General features: G+C 40.0%; 1 pseudogene; it reads right to left on the bottom strand.

Annotated features, from left to right (window-relative positions):
* Window positions 1-1,805: 1,805 nt before the first annotated feature.
* LOC116880883 lies at window positions 1,806-6,046 on the bottom strand (annotated as a pseudogene).
* Between the last annotated feature and the right edge of the window lie 4,262 nt (window positions 6,047-10,308).

The raw sequence follows: 10,308 nt of genomic DNA, 5'->3' as shown, positions 1-10,308 counted from the left end.
AGCTATCCTAGGGCACCTGGATGGCTCAGTCAGCTATGTCTGCCTTCAGCTCAGGTCTGATCCCAGCATCCTGGGATCGGGTCCCACATCGGGCTCCTTCCTCAGCAGGGAGCCTGCTTCTCCCTCTGCCTGCTGCTCTCCCTGCTTGTGCTTTCTCTCTCTCTCTCTGACAAATAAGTAAATAAAATCTTAAAAAAATAAATAGAGCTACCCTATGACCATTCAACTAAAATACTTGGTATTTACCCCAAAGATACAGATGTAGATAAAAGAAGGGCCATCTGTACCCCAATATTCATAGCTGCAATGGCCACAGTCACCAAACTATGGAAAAAGCCAAGATGCCTTCAACAGATGAATGGATAAAGAAGATATGGTCCATATATACAACGGAGTATTATGCCTCCATCAGAAAAGATGAATACCCAACTTTTGTATCAACATGGATGGGACTAGAAGAGATTATACTGAGTGAAATAAGTCAAGCAGAGAGAGTCAGTTATTGTATGGTTTCACTTACTTATGGAGCATAAGGAATAACACAGAAGACATTGGGAGATGGGAGTTGGGGGAAATCGGCAGGAGAGACAAACCATGAGAGACTGTGGACTCTGAGAAACAAACTGAGGATTTTGGAGGGGAGGGGAGTGGGGGGATGGGTGAGCCTGGTGGTGGGTATTAAGGAAGGCACGTATTCCATGGAGCACTGAGTATAGTGCATAAACAAGGAATTCTGGAACACTGAAAAAAATAAAATTAAATTTAAAAATATATCAATATTTACAATATAATTACATTCTTTGCTACTATTTAAATTTATGACAAAAAATTCAGATGTTAACATAAAAATGTGTGAGAAGTCACATGATTTTTCAGAACTACTTTAAGGAGTATACAAACAAAAAAAAAAAAAAAAAGAGGAAAGGAGGGAGAAAGAAAAAGGAAGAAGAGGGATGCCTGGGTGGCTCAGTTGGTTGGACGACTGCCTTCAGCTCAGGTCATGACCCCGGAGTCCCGGGATCGAGTCCTGCATCGGGCTCCCAGCTCCACGGGGAGTCTGCTTCTCTCTCTGACCTTCCCCTCGCTCATACTCTCTCTCACTGTGTCTCTCTCAAATAAATAAATAAAATATTTTAAAAAAAAAGAAAAAGGAAGAAGAGAGGAAAGGGAGGGAAGGAAAGAGAGAGGGAGAGAGAGAAAAAACAAAATTGCTACTCTAATGAAGTGAAATAAATCAGTGGCTCCAGTATTCTGTTCCCAGATCTATTGTAAAATCAGGTATTTCTTTCTATTTCTCCATTTGTCTTAATTTCCCCAAGTATAAAATGGGCATGATGATAACTTTCCTTGTGGTCAGAGATGTGAGCCGAATTCTTACAAGAAAAAAAAAAAACAACTAAGAAGAGTAAACCACATTGTATGCTAAGTTACATGTAAACTACTAACAACAGTAAAACATGAGATAGGCAGATGAAGGATTTTTAAATTTCATATCTTTAAATGTCCTATAATCTCTGCCCCTCATTTTGAGCCAAGAGTTCTTAACAGAATTCTAGAAGTTTATAGATACATAGATTGCCTGGATCTCAAGTCCAGTTCTGATGACCAAGTGGTACTAACTACAGCTTCTTCTTTAAGGAAATGAAATATATTATTTTATTCACACATTTAATGGAAAGAATGTTCAGCATTTCCTGTGGACTTAGCCAGTGCTAAATCACTAGGCAGAGAAGTGATATCACCTTATATGGGAGGGTAAACTGTGGAGGGTGGGGTGTAGATATGACCAGGAGTAAAAGAGGAGATTAATGCAATATCTCGGAATTCAGAGTCTGGAAGGGGACCTGGAAGTTCTGAAAAGAAACTGAAAGGTTACACAGTTCTTAATCTCAGTCATAACAAATGTCTTTACGTCGCTCTTAATATTACACATTTCTGGGAGTAATTGTCCAAGCTGTGAGGACAATTACAGAGATTGAATGAGAGAAGAAAATGTCAATCAAAATTTGGCATAAGTCAAAAATTCAGTCCAGGCTGAAAAGTTATTATCTCTGAGCTTACTTTTAGAATGCAGGAAAAAATTTTAGTTATGCAATAGAAGTAAAAGTAAAAATAGTTGAACAAAATAATTTTCGACATCTCTTCCAACAGTAGGCTTTATCAGAAGGTTACCCTCCATGCCCAGAATTAAATTAAGATAATTAGGTTATATGATTGTGATTGCTTAATGGCACCAGTCTTCTCCACAATCTGGATATAACAACTGATTCAGCTAAGAGTTGGAACATCCTTGCTTCTCATGGGAATGCTCTGCATCCCTTCAAGGCTGGCAGTGAAGGGTAGGGCAGGGAAGAATAAAAGGTTGAAAACCACCTGTACAGTGTATTTCGAGTCTTTGGACAATGTCACTAATTTTTGGCACCTCCAGCAGAGGGCAGGCAGGTGTAGGGAGAAGAGAGGAAACTTGGTTCTCCATTTCATTTACAAGCTATTCTTTGCACAATAGTGTGGCACCATAAACATGGCCATGCAAGCTGAAACTGAAAAGCAATCTTTTTTCCCCCCCATTTAACTTCTTTTAATATTTCTTCACAAATGGTGAAAAATACTAAAGTACAGATAAGGAGTAATCATAATAACATTATAAATATGGAATTATAAATTTAAAACATTTTCTGGTTTAAAAAAAATAAATCTGGCAGTCAACGCAGCTCTGCGTGTCTCTGCATTGCTACATTCCTGATGGTGCTCGCGTTTATCCATTCTTCCAGGTCCTCCATGCCCACCTCTTCTTCCTCCCAACTGTTCCATCAAAGGTCCAGGGGGCCCACTAGGGCCACCTTGCCCTCCTCCACCAAAGCCACTTCAGTCCATGCCCCAGCCACTATAGGAGCCACCTCTGTCTCCACCACAGCCACCTCTGAACACTCCACCAGGAACACCGTGGTCCACGAGGACACCTCTTCCTCCCAGCGTGCCACCAGGGCCACCTCTGCCACAGTGACACCCCCCCCCAGGGGGGTGTGGAAAGGGTGATGGCAGGAAGCCTTCAGGCTTCAAGACCTTATACCGTTGCTTTCTGCTCTCCAGGCAAAGTTTCAGTTTCCACACCCAGACTGGGGCACTGCCAGTGTCCAGCTAGACATTTCTTCTTCCTCCAGATGGGTTCTCTCAGGAACCCCAGGGCCCCCTTGAAGGAAAGCCACTTCTGTCTCCTCCACAGTCTCCATGTGACTATAGGGCCTTCAGAACCTCCTGGGCCCCCTGGACCTCCACAAAGTGGCAGTGGCATCCCTCTGCCCTCACAAGGAGGCATACCACCCCACATGCCATTCCTCTTCCAAGGAAGAGAAACCTTAAATTTGCTCCCTTGAAAATCTTTCCCAGCAAACCACTCCATGGCAGCTTTGGCAGTTGGTGGGTCTTCATAGGACACTGTAGCATTACCTTTGGGCTTTCCTGTTTCCTTGTGCAAGTAGACAGGGATAATGGATTGTCTGGTTCTCTTGTTATTCTTAAGAACTCCATGCTGCTTAAAGAAGTCTGCCAGCTTCTCTAGTCACATTGTCATATAAGCCTTGCACATAAATTGCACTGTTGTCAGAGTCTTCATGTGGATCTGCAAGTAGGCCTAGATCAAGATCTTGTCCTTCAGCCATGGGTCCACCAGGCTTATTGAAGCCACCTCGCTCTCCAGCGGCCATTCCACTGCATCCTCCACTCCGCCCACCTCTGCTCATGCCTCCACCAATAAAATTCTCTTCCCCTGCCCCGATTATCAGGACAACTCATGCTCTGGTTCTCTCCTGATCCGGAAAATCCTCTAGACTCCTGACCATAAACACCCATGCTACTGGGGTAGTCCTGTCAGAATGAACTCTGATACCCGTAGTTGCTGCTCTACTGTCTATATTGTCTTGGAGCCTAGCTGTAGGATTCGGTTTGGTGGTGGGGGAGAGGGCCGAGGGGCAGTAACTAGTGGGCAGCTGCTGCCCATGGCTGCTTTGTTGCCATAGGAACTCTGTTGTCCATTGTGCTCGGCTGCCCATTGGTGTTCGCTGAGAGTAACTGTTCTGATTATAAGCAGTCAGCCAGCTATGTAGAGGAATAGCTGGTAGGAGGATAAGACGGTAGTGCTGTGACTGGCTGCATGTGTAGCTCCCAGGTACCTGGGGATAACTGTAGTTACTCTGTCCATATCCTAAATGGGGCTTGTTGTAAACCCCTGTGCTAGTTTGAGGTTGACTAGTCTCAGCAGGTTTGTTACCATCCTGTGGTTTTGCAGGTGCAGTGGCTGCTGGCTGCTGCCCATAGGCTGGGTAAGAAGGCTGAGGGCCATATGCAGACTGAGCTGCATAGGAGGCCTGGGTGGTAGTGACCATAGCAGTGGTGGTATCGTAAGCACCAGTTCTGTGCCCCTGGACAGACTGACTATACACCTGGGGTGGGGGTGGGGGGCAATTGGAGTAGTATAATCAGCAGGAGCAGGTCCATAAAAAGTTGCAAGGTGGCCTGTCCGTAGGTTGCAGTGGACTGTGCCTGGGTATAGCTGACATCAGTGGGCTGTCCATAGGTTCCATAACTTTTCTGCCTGCTTACCAGGGGATTCCGTGCCTTTCCTTGAGTGGCCTGGCAGTGTATGCACTGTAGCCTTGCTGGGCTGCAGCTTGGCTGTAGGTACTGTAATCCATGGATGCCTTTTCTTCCCCTTCCTTCTCATTCTCTCAACATCCATCTCCCTCTGGCTTTCCCTGTAGGTGCTACACTCTGCAAAGCAATCTTAAAGCTGGTGGGAAAATTATGATTGTTCCATGACCTTTAAAATTTTTGCCAAAACATTAAAACTCTTACTGTTAGTTATAAACATAAGAGGAAATGAAATAATAGTAACATTAGTATCTATATAGCCCATTATAATTTAAAACATTAGAAACATTGAGTTAAATGTTTTTGTTATCAAGAGTACTTTGAACAGTGCTTGCCTTAGTCTTATAGAACTTACAGTAGGAAACAAGCATCTTTTCTGTGTCTTGGCTAATTTATAAATTTAGAACAGTTTCTAATATGTTATCCTTTGCACTTTCAATGTCAGTATATTCAAGAGTTCCTTAAATAGCAGCTCTTAGGGACTCATGTGCTCTGGAAGCATACATCACATACTGTTTCAACAACTAGTCTTGCCTCAGGTACCAAACCAATGACCCCAGATAAATGTGAGTTTACAAAACTCCACCAATCCCTCCCCAGACCCTGTTAACTTCTAAACCACCCCATGACTAACTTCTCTGCAACTGACCTTGTGCAACCCAAGGACAAAAGCCCTTAAGGAACTCATTTGACTGAATTCATTTGGACAATTGCCACCTGCCCAATGAGTTTCTATCAAACTCTGCTTTAAAATTTTTTTAATCAAAATATATTATTAGTTTTCTATCAAGAAATTTTTTTGTAGGGACTTTGATACACAAATATGGATAGAAACTTCAGAAGAAATGGTTGGCAGACCAGAAAATGTCTGGGGGGCAGAATTTGAGGGTTGAGGGAGGATGGAACAAATGACTGATCATTTTTATTACAAGCCATGACTTTTTAAACTATGTGCATCTATTACATCGTTATAAATAAAAATTAAAGGGGCACCTGGGTGGCTCAGTGGGTTAAGCCTCTGCCTCCAGCTCGGGTCATGATCCCAGGGTCCTGGGATTGAGCTCAGCATCGGGCTCTCTGCTCAGCAGGGAACCTGCTTCCCCCTCTCTCTCTGCCTGCCTCTCTGTCTCCTTGTGATCTCTTTCTGTCAAATAAATAAATAAAATCTTTAAAAACTAAAAATTAAACAGGAAAATTCCTTAAAAGTACATTTACTTCCTCTGAAAAAGAGCAACATAATTTAGTTAAATTTGGTGACTGTTTCTGGAGCATGTATTACATGCCCAGTGCTGTGCTAGGCCACAGGAAAACAAACCTGACCTGCAAGCAAACAGGTCACAATAACCTGACTTCTTCCCGTAGAATCTGCATAGTCTTGTGGAATGAGAATCCAGTACATTGCTTCTAACTTTCACAATCAGAGTATTAAAATTTCAGACAAGGTCTATATTTAAAATCAGGCATCTTACAAAAAATATGTAAGATCCCATTGTCTATTAGGAGGAATTGAGACTTATACCCCAGCGCACATTTATTCATAGCTCAGAACCACTGAGAGGCTCTGATTTTGCTCAGTTGAGGTCTCCTGATAATTACTCTCTTGATAGTTAAGTTTTCCATGCCATTTATTAAGTCTATGGTATGCTCATATCTTGCAAATTTTATTCTCTCATAGAAAATGGTACATTTATCTTGCCATAAGAAATTGCATAATTAAATTTCTAGTCACCTAATTGCAGCAACAAGAAGTGAAAGATTTGTTATTATGGCTACTATAATTCTTTATTGTTTATTGAACACCAATAAGTTCCAGGGATAAGAGACATAAACTAATGTATAATGGCTTTTGAAATATTTTTAATGTTCCTAAAATATTAAGGGATGCATTCTTTACTTAAAAGGCAAAATCTCTGGAGAAGCTTTTGCGTCAAGACATTTTTTTAAAATCTCTCCCCAAACTGCATCTCTTTTTAGCACCAGCTCCTCATATTGCAGCAATTCTCACCCTGGTCACATATTAGAATCCCCTGGGAGCTGCTAAAAGAAAAAAAGAGTGAGACAAACAAAAAAAAAAAAACAGCCCCTAGGGCCCACACCTAAGAAATTCTCATTTCCTGTGTCATGGGAGGACCCTGGTCACATGTGACTTCTCATACATCCAGGGTGGGGGCAAGGGTGGTGGAGAGAGGCAAACCATGAAAGAGGCTCTTAACTATAGAGAACAAGTGGAGGGTTTCTGGAGGGGAGGTGGGGGTGGGGTGGGTTAAATGACTGATGGGTATTAAGGAGGGCACGTGTGATGGGCACTGGGTGTTATGTGTAAGTGATGAATCACTAAATTCTTCTCCTGAAACTAATATTACACTCTATGTTAACTAACTGGAATTTAAACAAAGACTTGAAATAAAAAACTATATAAATAAAAATAAATACAGTAAAGGGGGAAAAATGTGCACAGATAGTTTTAATGTACAGTCAGGGTTGAGAAGCATCACCTAAAACCATGGATCTCAAAGTGTGGTCCTTGGACTAGCAGCATCAGCATCACCTGGGAACTTGTTGCCTCTACAGATCCTCAGGCCTACCCCACCCCAGTGAATCCCAAATTCTGAGGGAGGAGCCTGATAAGCTGTATTTTAACAAGCCCTCCAGGTGATTTAGAGGCTCAATGAAGTTCAAACCATTAGACTTAAAAGAATATTTAAAAAGGAATTGTCAGGAGAATGACGTTAAGGAATCAGGGAGAATGGAACCAGATGGGCTCTCTTCCTGGGGTGTAGGAAGCTCTGTCATAGTCTGGGTGCAAGAGCAGGACTTGCTGATGAAGATTCTTTTTATATCTTCATAAATCCGTCAGGATTCATCATACTTTTGTGAAGTGAGTCACACTAGCAAACTAGACCCAACCTACCTTATATATTTTTGTATGAAATGAGCCAGATTCTTTGGATAGAAAAGGAAGGAGAAGGAAAGTGATTGGAAGTCTGGTAAGCATCAAAATTTGGAGCCCTAAATGTTTGGTAGAACAAAGTGGGGGAACACTGAGGCACAACTTCATGTAGATGCACATAAACAGGATGAAAATCTAAGTTGGCTGGTTTTAGAAAATAATTTCATCTAGCTCTCTAAGGGAGACCCTAATGACTTTTTTCCTTATCATAGAAGTTACACAGTAGATGGGGAGTCCCTTTAAGAAACAATAGGATCATTCAGAATGAATGACTTCAGAATGAGCAAATGCTGAAATTTTGATCATTTTATAGGACTTTCAGCTTTCAATTTGTGACATTCTGATGGTTCATGGTAAGTCCCTTTGGACAGTATTTTATATTATCTTTTTTATTAGCAAGTAGCAAATAGTGAGATTCCACTGTACAGATTTTGTTAAAATAATAACTACTTTTGTTATTATTTTGTTATTTTTGTATTATTTTGTATTGTATTATTTTTTTATTATTTTATTATTGTTGTTATTAAAATAATAACTTTGTGGCCTACAATACAAATGATACACAGGCAGTTCAACTCCTGTTGAGTGGAGCCAGTTGGAAGTGGGGAAATTTCTTCCACCATTTGGTCTCAAGACAAAGATTACCTATGTTTATTGAATGATTAAGGTGATACTAAAAAAAGAAAGAAGGTGATACTAATTGTTTTTAAATGGACCCCCCAATCTTGTGGAGAATCTATTTAATTGTTGTGCTTAATTAACATCTCAAACTATCTCAGATGACTATTTCAATTTGCAGAGACATTTGGAGTTGAGTTTGGAATCTAAAGCATCAGTGCTCAGCACATTCTAAAGATAAGGAGGGCAGTTGTTCAATCCATCATGATGAATATGTTGAGTGCTGTACTCAATATAATCAAAATCTACAGGAGAAATACTCTTCTTGAAATGTCAGAGGTTGTTAAAACTGGATTGATTTCTGCAGGAAAAATAATGGCAGGAATCTGCCAGGATAGTTTGTCAGCAAGTTTAATACTAAACTATTTAATCTTTAAGTCTTCCTGTGATGTTTCTCTGACACTGTACAGATAGGGCCAATCACAGCTCTTGGGGAACTGGTAGCAGAATTATTTGTTGGTTTAATGATTTTGGCCCAGTGGGTTTTCCCAGCTGAAGTTGACACATGAGAGAACTTGATTTCCTTAGGGCAGAAAATGAGTAACATTGACACAAAGTCCTCTCTATTAAGGTAATGTCATTAAAAGGATAAGTTAGGAAATATGTTCCTAAACATCTTTTATAATAACTTGCCAATAAATATCTTTTATAATAACTTGCCAGTTACACAACCATAGGATAAATGGATTTATATTAATAATTAAATGTTTAGTAAAGAAACTTAGAGGTATAGAAATAAGTTAAAAAATGTAACTTCTAAATTTTTGGTTGACTAATACAAATGTTACCATTCTTCCTCTCTTTTCTACATTATATATATTTATACATTATTATAGTTTATAATACTCTAGAGTAATTTTATGCATTCAAAAATATTTAAATGTGATGAGTAAGTAGTCTTGTGGAGGATATTGAGAAACTTCATAGAACTCTTTATGAAAGATGTTGATTGGAAGAATTTGAGCAATATAAAAAAATAAAACAATAAAGTTAAATTTAGTCTCTGTAGAGAAATTGGGGAAATGTTACAGGAGATGGAGTGTATGAATGGGAAGAAAATAAGTCCATAGGATATGTTTATAAATCCTCAGACATCAATGATCCTATCTGATCAGACTAAAGTATATTATGACTGTTAGGCACTTTCCTCAACAATCAACCTCTCAAGCTGATTGTAGAGCAACTAAACAAAAATGGACCACAGCCAAAGATACTCTATAGGTATGTCTTGTATTCAGTAATACAAGTAATACAATACAAGTAATACAATACAGACCTTAGCCACAGCAACTTCTTCCTAGAAACATCACCAAAGGCAAGGGAAGCAAGACCAAAAATGAACTATTGGGACTTCATCAAGACCAAAAGCTTTTGCACAGCAAGGAAACAGTGAACAAAACCAGAAGACAACTGATAGAATGGGAGAAGATATTTGTAAATGACATATCAGATAAAGGGCTAGTATCCAAAATCTACAAAGAACTTACCAAACTCAACACCCAAAGAACAAATAATCTGATCAAGAAATGGACAGAGGACATGAACAGACATTTCTGCAAAGAAGACATCCAGATGGCCAACAGACACATGAAAAAGTACTCCACATCACTCGGCATCAGGGAAATACAAATCAAAACCACAGTGAGATACCACCTCACACCAGTCAGAAAGGCTAAAATTAACAAATCAGGAAATGACAGATGTTGGCGAAGATGAGGAGAAAGGGGAAACCTCCTGCACTGTTGGTGGGAATGCAAGCTGATGTAGCCACTCTGGAAAACATAATGGAGATTCCTCAAAAAGTTGAAAATAGAGCTACCCTACGACCCAGCAATTGCAGTACTGGGTATTTACCCTAAAGATACAAATGTAGTGATCCAAAGGGGAACGTGCACCCGAATGTTTATAGCAGCAATGTCTACAATAGCCAAACTATGGAAAGAACCTAGATGTCCATCAACAGATGAATGGATAAAGAAGATGTGGTATATATATATATATATATATATATATATATATATATATATATATAT

The sequence above is a fragment of the Lontra canadensis genome, unplaced genomic scaffold, assembly GCF_010015895.1.
Source record: "Lontra canadensis isolate GAN:19392208 unplaced genomic scaffold, GSC_riverotter_1.0 scaffold69, whole genome shotgun sequence".
In the NCBI taxonomy this organism is placed as follows: domain Eukaryota; kingdom Metazoa; phylum Chordata; class Mammalia; order Carnivora; family Mustelidae; genus Lontra; species Lontra canadensis.
The sequence above is the reverse complement of the archived record's forward strand: the minus strand, read 5'-3'. Positions and strand labels throughout refer to the sequence as shown.